The sequence below is a fragment of the Garra rufa genome, chromosome 5, assembly GCF_049309525.1.
Source record: "Garra rufa chromosome 5, GarRuf1.0, whole genome shotgun sequence".
Classification (NCBI taxonomy): Eukaryota; Metazoa; Chordata; class Actinopteri; order Cypriniformes; family Cyprinidae; genus Garra; species Garra rufa.
In genome coordinates, this window is record NC_133365.1 from 54,019,253 (window position 1) to 54,032,817 (window position 13,565).

The window sequence follows — 13,565 nt, forward strand, 5'->3', positions numbered from 1 at the left end:
GAGGTTTTGTGAATATATCAGTATGTAAAGAGGATCTGACAGTATTAAACTAGCTGTGTTTTGCCTGTCTCGTGTTGAAGGACGCTGTAGGATCTCCTGAGGCGCTGCACTGAAGGGTATCATACATTGGTCCCGTCTGTGAAGGTGTGCTGATGCTGAGATCTCATGCAGATGGTGTTTGATTTGCTATGAGCTGATCTTCATCATCATACATGAGCTCAGCCCCACATACGAGCGTGTTTGACGCGTGTTCTCGTCTGCTTTGGGCTCTGGTGCCGCGGCTGATCTTTTCAAATATTCCAGCTCCTGAAATATTTAGTAGCAGCGAGAGGGAAAGCGAGAGAGACTACCGTCCCACTGAAGCATTTGTTCTTCATCTCTATTCCTCCTCATGCGTCTGTTTCCTCTTTGAGCTTTCAAAGATCGTTTCTCGGCTGATTTAGACGGCTATAGTTAGCGATGCATTCATTTCTTCATTTAATGAACTGAGATCTTTCAATCTGTGATGTTTTCTCCTGATGCATGAGCAAAACCTCACTAAACATTATTTGTAGCTCATCTGCAATTAATGCATTTGATCTTGTGTTTTAAATGTCAATAAAATAGCATGCAAACAAATATGTGACCCTGGACCACAAAACCAGTCATAAGGTTAAATTTTACAAAACTGAGATGTATGCATCTGGAATCTGAGGGTGCAAAAAAATCTAAATACTGAGAAAATCACCTTTAAAGTTGTCCAAATTAAGTTCTTAACAATGCATATTACTAATCAAAAATTGCATTTTGATATATTTATAGTACAAATTTTACAAAAAATCTTCATGGAACATGATCTTTACTTAATTTCCTAATGATTTTGGCATAAAAGAAAAATCAATAATTTTGACCCATACCATGTATTTTTGGCTATTGCTACAAATATACCCCAGCGACTTAAGACTGGTTTTGTGCTCCAGGGTCACATATAGAGAAGCATTTTGAAATACATGGCATACATATTATATATTTTTACTTACCCTGTTGGCTCTTTATTATTTATTGTATGTTTTTAGTGTATAAAGCATTTTGTTTGTTGTATTTTCAGTGAAAATAACTTATTTTAGATTGTGTAAACTATTTTTTAAAAATAATAACAGGTGTTTAGTAACTGTATAAAGTTAAATAAATATCAAATATAAAGTTAAATATAAAAAGTAAACATTTTATTTCAGCAGTATTTAAATTTAGTTTAACTTAAAGTACTAAAAAACTAAAATGTATAAATTAAGTTTCATACAATTCTACAAAAAAACAAAGTTTCAGTAGCTATTGAACGTTTTATGCATATTTTATATACTATTAAATATGTTTGAATAAATTTGTCATGAAAATTAAGTTTTTTATTAAAAATAAAAAAGCATTTTATTTTAGCTTGGTGACAAGGCAATATTTAAAATAGTTTAACTTAAAGTACTAAAATAATTAAAACTAATAAATAACAATTCTAAAAATAAACATATAACATTATAAAAAAGTAGCCCATTGCCTCTTTATTATTTTTTGTTGAATTTTCAGTATAAATAACTTATTTTAGATTGCATAAACTATTTATAAATAACTATAACAATAACTTGATGGGTGTTTAGTAATTGTATAAAGCATTTTGTGTAAAATTTCCATCAAAAATTACTTTTATAAAATATTATAAATGTATAAAAATACAAACTATGAAAAATGCATGTGATGGGTATTTATGTAAGGCATTTTTCCAGGTTACATTTACAGCAAAAAATAGCTATAAAATTTTATTCTATTAAATATGTTTAAATAAATCTTTCATGAAATCAATTTTTTATTACAATCATAATTTAAAATCAAATATATAATTAATTAATTGATTATAAAAATACTTAGTTTTTGGTTTTCAGCTGATTAAAACTATAATTTACATTTAATATATTAAATATAAATGTGTTTTTAGTATTTTTTTTGTCACACACATTTGTATTCTTATTTATATATTTAAAATAATAATGATAATGCTAATCTTAATAAAAATGGTAATTAATTCGCAATATATATATATATATATATATATATATATTTATATATTTATATATTTATTTATTTATTTATTTATTTTTATTTTTTAAGTTTTAGCCATTAAATGCATGTGTCTGGTTCAGTCAGACTTGCAGACATATTTAATAATTGTTATGAATTTTAATTGCTCAACCGTAGTATGAATATTGTATATATTTACAAAGCTTCTCATGTGTTTAGATTTTGTTGTATACTGCGACTATAGTTATATTACTTGTTGCACAGACTTTTGCACCCATTATTGATCTTTTTGTACTTCCCATTCCATCTGAAGAAAATTACACTATTGAAATTAATTAAATAAATCAATAAAATCAAATAAATCTGACATGCATCCATAGCACATTGTTTCCAATTCTAGAAAGTTGTGTTTTCAATATGAGTGACAGACAAAGCTCTTTAGTAAGAAAAAAGCTAACTTTTCCTCCTTTTTATTGTGCATGAGTTATGTGGGAAGAGTAAACCGGAGACGGAATTCTTGCAGTATCCATAGAAACAAGAATGATTGATGAATGAATGTGGAAGAGTCTGGATCTGTTTTAACCTGAATCACTGTGATAATCTCAATCTAACTCATGCGCTTCCCACTGGATTACAGGAGATGATGATGATGATGATTGTTTTAATGAATTAAACCGATAGCTGTCCCATCATAAAACCTCTTTGAATGATTTAAATCATGCTCTTGTCCTCCCATGACCGATCTCAAACACAGTAAAGAGCTAAAGCTGGACCGTATGATGGGATATGACACTAAATAATCATGACATGAAGCAGCAGTCATATTTGCATTGCATTTCAGTTGGCTTTTATTTTTATATTTAATTTTATTTTTTAATTTAATTGTGTAACTTAATTTCATATATTTTCATCATTTATGCATTTTAGTGATTTTAGTTATTTTGCTTGTCACTTTTATTTTTGTCTTTTTATTTTATGTTTTAAAAAAACTAATATTTTATTAATTATATTTTTAGTGTTTTATCTGATATTTATATGATTACCTTTTTTTGTTACTTAAGTGTTTACTTCAGTTTACTTCAGTTTACTTGTGATGTTTTTTTATTTATTTTTTTATTTTCAATACATTTTAAACTAGTTTTTTTTAGATTTCTTCTAATTTTTGTTTGATTTAAGAATTTATTTTATTTTCATAGCATTATTATTCTTTATATATATATATATATATATATATATATATGAATAATAATGTTATGAAAATAAGTTAAATTAAATGTGCAATATATATGCATATTATTTTATTATTTTATTATTTATAAAGCTTTATTTTATTTTTATTTTGGTCATATTGTCTAATATTTATTTGATTTCAGCTTTATTTAACTTACCAAAAATAAATAAATGTGTACATGAATAAATTAAGGTTTTTATAATATTCTTTTGTCACATACTTTTTAAAATTGGAAAATAAGGTAAATAATATGTACAATATATGTTGTTTGACAAGGTTTTAGCGTTTTATTTTATAATTTATAAAGCTTTGTTTTATTTTTATTTTGGTCACTTTTTTATTTTATTTTACATACATTTCAAATTCTTTTTTTTTTTTTTTTAGATTTTGTCTATGATTTATTTGATTATAGCTTTTTATTTATTTAATTATTTATAAAGCTTTGTTTTATTTTTAGTTTGATCATTTTGTTTCAAGTTTGTCATTTTTTATATATACATTTTAAATAATTGTTTTTCTTAAATTTTTGCCTGATATTTATTTGATTTAAGCTTGATTTAATTACCAAAAATAAATAGATCACTTTTTTTGTACGTTTTATATACCTTTCAAAATCTTTTTTTTTTTTTTTTTTTGGATTTTGTCTAATATTTATTTGATTTCAGCTTTATTTAAGTTGACAAAAATAAATAAATGTGTCAATAAATTTTTTTTTTTTTTAAATTATTTATAAAGTTTTCTTTTATTTTTATTTTGGTCATTTTTTTTGAGTTTTTGTCTTTGTTTTTATTTTATATTTATTTCAAATATATTTTTCGTAAAGAGTTTGTATAATATTTATTTGATTTTAGCTTTATTTAAATGACCAAAAACTGAATTTTAGTTGTAGTCATACACTATGCATTTATAATTAGGTTTTCATCTAATATTTATTTCAGTTTTTTTTTTCTTTTTACATGACTATATTTTATTTATACTACAGTTTTAGTTTTAATAATTTTGTTGTGTGCTTTTGTCATTTCTACTATTTTTTTAAGGCAGTTGTGGTTGAGTTTAATGCTGAGGCTGTTATTGTGGAGCGTGTTGTTAATGCATTAGTGAGTGCAGACTCAGTGCTTGGTCTTGTGTTACTCTATTCGGAGCTCTATGTTCTCTCACCGGCGGGCGACAAACAGATGAGGTAAAGCGCGGGATAGAGGGGGAGGGAATGGAGCGTGACGAGGCAAAAACCGCAGCGTCCTCAATCACCGTTCTCCCACAGACTCGAAGCCTCCAACAGGACATTTTTCGTGCCACTGTCTCGAACTGACAAGATAATTGGTCTGAGGGTCACCTGACCTCATCTCAGCATTCATAAACCATTTTTGACACCAGAACATAGTGTTTCCTGTAAATGGCACAAAGGTGACGTCTCACAGCAGGGATGGGCTGTGAAAGATGCTCCTCTGACAGGTGTTTAACATCTCTTTTGTGCCTAAAATGTACCTTATGGATGTAGGTCAACATGTTTTGCTATGCAAACGTGTTTTTGCTTTGTAATTGATCATTTACATTTTTCCAACTTTTAAAATCAACTACTGATCATATATATTAATGAAAATACATTAAATAAAAATGTAAATAAATAAATAAATGTGGGTTTTAGCATGTTTTGTCTGTAAAATGTATGCATGTAACATTTTTAACAAGTTTAATATTTTCTTACTAAAGTTTTATTTTTTTATTTTTGATGTTCATTTTAAGTTTTGATAATTGTATGTGCTTTTGTAAATTTTATTAGTTTTTCCACCTTATTTTCCCTGTTTTTTTATTCTTGTGTGTAGCTTCAATTTATTTTTATTTCATTTAAAATAATTAAATAAATGTTTGTTTTAGCATGTTTTGTACCTGTAATGTAAGTTATGCATTTAACATTTTTATCAGTTATTATTAATTAATTAATAAACAATAAAAAATAATTAAGTACTGTTCATATATATATATATATTAATAAATATATAAATAAGAAAATAAAACTTTCTGAAAAAAAGTTTTTTTTGAATATTTTTTTGTCACATACTGTTATTATTATTTTATTATTATTTATATACTACAACTACTACTACTACTACTTTTATTTCATTTAAAATAATTAAATAAATGTTTGTTTTAGCATGTTTTGTACCTATAATGTAAGTTATGCATTTAACATTTTTATCATTTATTATTAATTAATAAACAATAAAAAATAATTAAGTACTGTTCATATATATATTAATAAATATATAAATAAGAAAATAAAACTTTCTGAAAAAAAAAAACTTTTTTTGAATATTTTTTTGTCACACACTGTTATTATTATTTTATTATTATTTATATACTACTACTACTACTACTACTAATTATTATTATTATTATTATTATTATTATTATTATTATTATGTTTAATATTTTATTACTAAAGTTTTATTTTTAGATTTTTTGGTGTTCATTTTAAGTTTTCATAATTTGATGTGCTTTTGTAATTTGTATTAGTTTTTTTCCACCCTTATTTTCCCTTTTTTCAGTTTTATTTTGTATAGTTTTAGTACTTAAACTTGCTTGGCTAAACAACATTTCTAATTGTTAGATAAGTTTATTTATTCTGCTATTTGTATTTTATTTCAGCTTGTTTTCAGTTTCCAAAAATGTTTGTAATAGTTCAGTTTCCGTCAACAATAACTGAACGTTTGTTTTGCGTTGTTAAAACGTTTCTAGCCTCGCCGGTTCTTACCCTTTACTTTCATCTCCTTTTACTTTCTACTTTGGTCGTCACTTTTCATATGTTTGGGTTGTACTTGAGTCTTCGTCTTCGTTTTGGCCTCGTTCCGGTCCTATTTCTGTTCTGTAACTTACTTAAGGAGTCATTGGTGTGTCTGCGTGCCGTTTGAAGATCTCTGTGTCACTCTGAGCTTTTTATAGCGCGTCTGCAGCCGATCCTCGTTAGGAGAGTACAATCTCCCCTGGTTAAGGCCGTCCTGTGTCTCTTTGAGGAGGTTCGAGCGTCTCCGTCTTTAACCAGCCAGAATGCACACGCAGCAGAACTGATCCATCGGCTGATTGAAAGAGCACGGATGTACGTTGAGGACGGAGAACGTGATGAATTGCTTGTGGGATTCGCTGAGTGATTGATTGAAAACTCAAGTCCATCAGAAAGATTGATCTTAAATCCATCGTCCCTCTCTCACTCTCTTTCCTCAATTCTACTCTGTAATTTATTGCTCTTGTCTGGTGCCTCCATGTCTGAGCATCATCAGTATCGCTCAGTATTGTTTATTCACTGCACATTGAGAAAAACAAGAGATATTTCATTCACACGTAGTCAACATTAATGCATGTTTCTGGTCAGTGCTACACGATTATTCGAAAATAAAACGGAAATTGCAATATGGCTTATTATTATTGAATATTAGCATTGTAATTGTACAGTTGTAAAAAAAAAATGTAAAAAAGTAATATATACTTTTATAATTTTTAAAATAACTTTTATAATATATAATTTTTCTTAAATACATTTTTTACAGTAAAAATATTATGAGTAATATTTCTTTTTTTTATTTAGTAGTATTAAAATATTATAATTTATTATTTTGAATTATTATTAGAATTACAGTTGTAAAATGAAATGTAAAATAAAATAATATTTTCTTAAATGCGCTTTAATGAATTTTTTTAAACACCTTTTTACATTTTTACAGTGAAATATTACAAGAGTAATATTTCTTTAGTTTTTGCTCTTTTATGTAGTTTTTAGTTTTTGTTTAGTAGTACTAAAAAATTATATTATTATTATTTGTATTGTTATTGGAATGAATATTAGTATTATAATTTTACAGTTGTAAAATGAAATGCGAAATGTAAAATAAAATAATTGTGTTTTTTAAATACGCTTTAATTTTATTTTTCATACACTTATTTGTCTTAAATACATTTGTGTACAGTGAAATATTACAAGGGTAATATTTCTTTTGTTTTTGGATAATTTATTTATTTTTATTTAGTAGTAGTAACAATTATTATTATTAGAATTCTTATTAGAATGAATATTAGTATTGTAATTTTACAATTGTAAAATAAAATATAAAGAAAATTATCTTAAATACTTTTTTTTAAATGTATACGCTTTTCTTAAATACATTTTTACAGTGAAATATCACAATAGTAATATTTCTTAAATTTTGTATTATTTTTTTTATTCAGTAATTTTAATAGTATTAATAACTATTTTATCATTATAATTATTATTATTATTACTAGAGTTTTTAATAATAATTATTATTATTATTGTTATTATTAGTGGATGCATTCATTCAACTGATATTGAGCAGTACATTTGTTACAATATTTATTCATCTTGTAAATAATAATAATATGCAATAGTAAATGCTTTAGCGCAATGTTAAATAACAGAGTTAACTAATGTTAATAAATAGATCCTTAATGTAAAGTGCATCTAAATTGTATTAAATTTAGTTGCACTCCCAGGCGAGTTAATTTAAGTTAAATACATTTTTGCACCACTGTTGTAAATAAATGCCGTTCTTCCTTTCGTAGGCCTCGTGTTGTTTCCAGGATGCTTGAGTCATGTGTTGATGTGGTTGTCCTGAGCGCTGTATACTGTGATTTGACTGTGAAGGGCGTTTCTAGGGGCCGATCGCTGGCTCGTTGCATGCCGACTGCAATCCTCAGAGAGTCTCTGCTGGCTCCACGCCTCAGGGACACGGAAACAATAGCTTTCCATTCATCAGCTTAATGGAGAAAGTGCTGGATCATTTACATGAGCGGCCGAAGAGTGAAGAGTTTTCTTCAGCTAAATCAAGAGCTCTGTAGACATTCATCTCGATTAACTGACACAAGTTTTCCTCCCTCTCCTCCACTCCTGCCAAATACACACTTAAAAATATACACAATTAAGCACTGTCACAAAATCTAGAGCACTACATAGGCAGTTTGCTAAAACGTCAGAGATCAGAGATTGACGATATTACATTATTACTGATGTAGATTCTTTGAATGTTCACATACGTGATAACCAATATGCAGAACCAATATCTATTTATTATTTCACTTTATTCTGCTGTTTCTGCTGGAGTGTTCAAAGATTTTTTTTATAACCGATATAGATAATTTACGTGTTAAAGTACCCAATAACCGATATTGACCAATAATGTTTTTTGAATAACCAATACAATACCAAATATTTTTATTTTTTTACTTTTTTATAACCGATACAGATTATTTACATGTTTATGTGCCCGATAACAATATTGTTTTACTTCTTTTTCGTGATACTACTGGAGTTTTTTCATTTTTTTTTTTTAAACCGATACAGATTAATTGTATGTTTATGGTTTCTGATAGCAATATGCTGAATCAATTTTTATTTATTGTCATTTTTCCATCTGGAGTTTTAAGTAGAGATTGACCGATATTGTTTTTTATTATAACCAATATCGGTATCAATTATTCGGACTGTTATGTGCCTGATAACATAAATTTATATAACCGATAATACTTTATTTGCAAGTTATAATATGCAGAATCAATATTTATTTATTGTCATATTTCTATCTATTGTTTTTGCTGAGTTTTAAGTAGAGATTGACTGATATTGTTTTTTATTATAACTAGTGGTGGGCATAGATTCATTTTTTTAATCTAGATTAATCTCACTGTAATCTTGGAATTAATCTAGATTAATCTGGATTAAAATGGCTAATTTGAATTCTGCCATTCAGAAGGCATTCAGAATATGTGTGCTACCCAAATAATGACTAAAAGTAAGTCTTTGAGAATGGGTTTCTCAAGCCAAGTGGCGCGTTAGACCAGGGGCTCATCTCCTGTTTCCAAAATGCATCACAAACTGTTTGACAATTGCATTTAGCACACAATTAACTATACAAACTTGTGTAACCAACTATTCCTACACTGCATGTACTTCTGCTTAAAAGTCTCACGTTAACGCCGATAACAGCCCACCACTAATTATAACCAATATCGGTATCAATTATTTGGACTGTTATGTGCCTGATAACCAATATTCAGAATTCAGAATATTTTTTTACTTCTATTGGTTCTATTCAGAGCCAATAATTATTTGTTGGATTTCTATTTGGTGTTAATGCTGAACTCTTTAGTAAAGATAGACTGATATATTTCCATATAACCATAAATTTATATAACCGTTAATACATTATTTTCAAGTTATAATATGCAGAATCACTATTTATTTGTTATTTTCTATCTATTGTTTCTGCTAGAGTTTTAAGTAGAGATTGACTGATATTGTTTTTTATTATAACCAATATCGGTACCGATTATTTGGATGGTTATGTGCCCAACCGATTTTCAGAATTCAGAATATTGTTTTACTTCTATTGGTTCTATTCAGAGCCAATAATTATTTGTTGCATTTCTATTTGGTGTTAATGCTGAACTCTTTAGTAAAGATAGACTGATACATTTCCATATAACCATAAATTTATATAACCGTTAATACATTATTTGCAAGTTATAATATGCAGAATCAATATTTATTGTTATACTTCTGTCTTGTTTCTGTTGGAGCTTTTAGTAGAGATTGACTGATATTGTTTTTAACCATTATAGGTATCAATTATTTGGACTGTTATGTGACTGATAACCAATATTCAGAATTCAGAATATTGTTTTACTTTTATTGGTTCTATTCAGAACCCATATTTATTTGGTGTTACTGCTGAACTGTTTAGTAAAGATAGACCGATATATTTTCATATAACCATAGATTTATAAATAACCGATAATACAGATTAATTCCAAGTTATAATATGCAGAATCACTATTTATTTGTTAAATTTCTATTCCTTTGTTTCTGCTAGAGTTTTAAGTAGAGATTGACTGATATTTTATAACCAATATCGGTACCGATTATTTGGACAGTTATGTGCCCAACCGATTTTCAGGATTCAAAATATTGTTTTACTTCTATTGGTTCTATACATTACTAATAATCATTTGTTGCATTTCTATTTGGTGTTAATGCTGAACTCTTTAGTAAAGATAGACCGATATATTTCCGTATAACCATAAATTTATATAACCGATAATACATTATTTGCAAGTTGTAATATGCAGAATCAATATTTATTTATTGTTATACTACTTGTTTCTATTGGAGCTATTAGTAGAGATTGACTGATATTATTATTTTTTTAATAACCAATATCGGTATTGATTATTTGGATTTTTATGTGCCTGATAACTGATATTCAGAATTAATATTTATTTGTTTTACTTCTATTTGGTGGTTTTTAATTACTGAAGCAGATAACTGATATGCAGAATGAGTATTTATCATTTTATTTCTATCTGCTGTTTTGTTAGTGTTTATTCGAGATTAACTGATATATCTATATATATATATAAAAAAAATCAAACAAAGATCAATGGTTTAGGGCATTTTAAAATCAAGTCTTTGTATATTTTTTACATAATAATGTGAAAGGTCTTCCTATGTTTTTTTAGTCATTCAGCAGTTTTCATCACATTTCCAGTCAGTCAGATGCAGGATGGCTCTCGTCACATGTGCAGACAGATTTCCTGTCTCACTGGAGGCACATTTTCTGTGTCATCTTGATTTTTGCAGGAATGCACAGATGGAATCTGCATATCAAACCATTTCTGAGTCGCCAGCAGTTCTGCTTTTTGACTCTTCAGTCACTGTATTAACTCATTGTATCCAAACATAACCTTGAATAAGATTATAAGACTAGGTCTAACAAGACGTATAGAGTGTTTAAGCTGTCTATCGCTACCAAAACTTAATAACTATGCTAGGACAACATGCTAATCATGCTAAAAAAATGCAGGCATTTTAGTTCTTTCAGAAGTGTCCTGATTTTTGAAAGGGGGAAAAAATCACTGCCTTTACTAACAATATGTGACTTTATGGAAGCCTGTTTCCGGCACTAATTAAAAAAGGTCATTGCAACTTTTTATCACACAATTCAGACTTTGTTTTTTGCAATTGTGAATTTGTATCTTGCAATGCTGACTTTTTTCAGTTGCGAGTCCAGTTCAGAAGAGGAAAAAAGACTTGATATGTTTACAGAATTGTGAGTTTATATTGCACAATTCATTTTTTTCACTCAATTGTGACTTTATTTCTCAAAATTGCAAGTTTATATCACGCAATTGCAACTTTTTTCTCAGAATTGCAAGTTTATATCATGCAAATGTAACTTTTTTTTCTCAAAATTGCAAGTTTATATCATGCAAATGTAACTTTTTTTTCTCAGAATTGCATGTTTATATCATGCAAATGTAACTTTTTTCTCAGAATTGCAAGTTTATATCATGCAAATGTAACTTTTTTTTCTCAGAATTGCAAGTTTATATCATGCAAATGTAACTTTTTTTCTCAGAATTGCAAGTTTATATCATGCAAATGTAACTTTTTTTCTCAGAATTGCAAGTTTATATCATGCAAATGTAACTTTTTTTCTCAGAATTGCAAGTTTATATCATGCAAATGTAACTTTTTTTCTCAGAATTGCAAGTTTATATCATGCAAATGTAACTTTTCTCAGAATTGCAAGTTTATATCATGCAAATGTAACTTTTTTTCTCAGAATTGCATGTTTATATCATGCAAATGTAACTTTTTTCTCAGAATTGCAAGTTTATATCATGCAATTGCGCCTTTTTTCTCAGAATTGCAAGTTTATATCATGCAAATGTAACTTTTTTTCTCAGAATTGCAAGTTTATATCATGCAAATGTAACTTTTTTTTCTCAAAATTGCGAGTTTGTAACATGCAATTCTGACTATATTTCTCAGAATCGCCAGTTTACATCACACAATTGCAACTTTATTTTTCAGAATTGCCAGTTTATATTACGCAATTCTGATTTTATAACTAGCAATTGTGAGTTTTTATCTCACCAGTGTCGGAAATGGGCTTCCGTACTCTATTTAAATTCAAATTTTATTTGTCACATACACATTCATACACAGTATGATATGAAGTGAAATGCTTATTCATGTGTTATGCATGGGGATTTGATTTATGATAAGTGAGAATCAAAAGTGTCTACACCACAAGCAAACGTAGTTTCACATGAACATGTTTAGGGCTGCAACAACTAATCGATAAAATCGATTATTATCGATAATGAAATTTGTCGACAACGATTCTCATTATCGATGAATCGGGTCCGCCCACAGTGCACGTACAACTTCAGAGGATCACGTCAAATAACAGCACTGAATGACGCATTTCTATAGACAAAATGCATCTAAAAATAGTGGAGGAAACAGACTGAGATGCTGCAGGAGAGTTACGTGATCCAAGCTGCTCAAAACATGAGAATTCCTTATTTAAAACTAATAGAGTGATGGCTTGCCCTGTGAGGCGCTTTGAGATCCGTTTGCGTCCTCGGCATGAAAACTTTCAGTTTGCGGTCATATCCTTATCTGTAAATGTCACAGATTCATTCGAGAATTTCCATTTAAAAATCCATTCTGGCAGTCTGTAAGTTTAAATCTTTACTGAATGAGTGTCAGACAGCCAGAACACAGAAAGGGAGACAATTGATACTCAACTCAGCGCAAAAACATTAATTGTGCTGAAACATCTGTCGTTGAATGTTAAATTTAGATTTAAATACAACATGTAGTGCGCGTATTTATGGAGGGTATGAACACTAGGGCTGTGACGGTGGCAGATTTTAACCATCACCGGTGGTGCTGTGTTTTATATATAAATAAATGAGGCTCAAACATTATTCACGAACGTGCGTGTTTTGCAATTTCTGTCGGTGAACAAGCAGTCTACAAAACACTAAAATAAATCAACGAAATAATACATTTAAATAAGAAAGTAGCCTAAATAAGTGTTAAATAGGCTATTAAACAAACATTCGTTGCAAACATTCCTACAACCTCTAACGTTACAGCTCATCAGAATTACTGGCCCGAGTTCTCTTTCTCTTCCCCATTGCACAGCTGTTTTTAATAGCAAAGTAATTACATTTATTTTCGTTTCTTTAGTTTATAAAGTTAATTTAGAAATATATTTGGAACATGTTTTATTTGTGAAATTCAAGTTTTTGTTTTTTTAAAGTAACGACAAAGCGGCCGGCGGCAGATCAGTGTAGCCTTCTCAAATCATCACGATTTAAATAAAAATCCTTAGATATATATATAAACAAAACTCTTTTATTAGCTATAGGCCTAATCCATAAAGATGCACTCAGAAAATACTAGTTTATTAATAAATAATATGAA

General features: G+C 28.2%; 1 protein-coding gene across 1 annotated transcript in view; it reads left to right on the plus strand.

Moving 5' to 3' along the window:
* Positions 1–13,565, plus strand: part of LOC141335408 (phosphatidylinositol-3,5-bisphosphate 3-phosphatase MTMR4-like) — a 101,207-nt gene that overhangs the window by 22,947 nt on the left and 64,695 nt on the right. The gene's annotated exons all lie outside the window — the stretch shown is intronic.